The sequence below is a fragment of the Myotis lucifugus genome, unplaced genomic scaffold (genome assembly GCF_000147115.1).
Source record: "Myotis lucifugus unplaced genomic scaffold, Myoluc2.0 scaffold_233, whole genome shotgun sequence".
Taxonomy (NCBI): domain Eukaryota; kingdom Metazoa; phylum Chordata; class Mammalia; order Chiroptera; family Vespertilionidae; genus Myotis; species Myotis lucifugus.
The window spans coordinates 1,932,523-1,933,853 of record NW_005871281.1 but is presented as its reverse complement, the minus strand read 5'-3'; the positions used below and the strand labels follow the sequence as shown (position 1 = coordinate 1,933,853).

Sequence of the window (1,331 nt, the reverse complement as noted above, 5' to 3'; positions counted from 1 at the left end):
AACACTTTTGTTTGACTTGAGCTTCACTTTCAGCCAATTCAGATGACCATCCTGGACCCAACCACTGTCATTCATTTGGTAGTTCTCCATTTGGCCCTCATCGACATTGCAACCATCATTTTCAGGTTTTGCATTACTTGCCAAATTGGTAAGATTCCGTGTTGCCCAAAAACTGGCAATTTTTTGATCCCGTGATGAAGACAGACCATCTCTACTGACTGGTTTTCTGTTGTTATAGTCCACAACCACAGTCTCCGGAGCTTCAGATTTAATGCTTACATTCAAGGCATCTTTAATGAAATTTCGGCAAGTCTGAACAACTTCACTCATTTGCAGATAGCTGGCCACGGTCATCACTTCAATGGCATTTTGGCTTGTGAGCACCAGGTTACCAGAGTACAGGAAGTCCAAGATGACAGAGAAACCTTGAACTGAAGCAATATCTAAGTGGGTAGTATTATTTTGGTTAGGATTTTCTTTGTTGGAAAAGCAATATAAAGTCTTAAAGAAACGGCTGCCTGCAACCAGGATGTTCTTATGAGCTTTAAAGATTTTTCCGCTCACCACAATGCTGACATCACAAAGAATACCTTTCTTTCTCTGCTCATTTAATTGTTGAAGAAGTTGATAGCAATAAGAGTTTTCATTTGGCCTACTATTAAAGTCACAGTATCCCTCTTCTGAAGGTATTTCTGATTCCTGGGCTTTGGCTTCGTGGAGCTTGTGCTCTGTGGAGACGTGGTGCTGCAGGAGCAGGGTTTTCTTGTAGTTGCGGGTCCCTCGAGACAGCTCGTCATGGCCCCCGGGGGGGAGGTCCGTGGGGGTCTTCTGGCACCAGCCGCAGGACATGAGGCTGGTGTCCTTGCAGTAGCCCAGCCAGGGGAAGTCCTGCAGCCAGGCCGCCTGGAAGGAGCTCTGCAGCTTCTGCAGCAGGGACTTGGGCCCCGTGAGCGGGAGGTGCGCCATTTTTTGGGGTCCAACCCCAGCAGGTCCAGGGGTTACCAAAGGTGTGGAAAGAGTCAGCAAAGAATGAAGGACATGGAGGCAGCGTTCAGTCGATCAGCATAGTTGGTTCTCCAACCAGATTCTCCAGGTTCTCCAGCCAGGTACTGTGTTTTATTGTCTTGTTACATCTGTATTTATACCAGTTGATTTTAATCCTATCAATTTCGATTCCAAAGGTTAGGGCGTTTCTTATCTCCATTCCAGGGAGTAAAGATTATGTAGCTTAAGTGTGATTGTTCATAGTTAAAGTGATTAACTACCCGCCTGACACTTAGTTAAGGGGTTTTATTCCCTCCCTAACTTCAGGGAAAAATCCCTACCTGGGG

The 1,331-nt window shown here is 46.0% G+C and overlaps 1 pseudogene; it reads right to left on the bottom strand.

Annotated features, from left to right (window-relative positions):
• The window catches only part of LOC102431708, a 1,791-nt pseudogene extending 825 nt beyond the window's left edge, over positions 1-966 (bottom strand).
• Between the last annotated feature and the right edge of the window lie 365 nt (positions 967-1,331).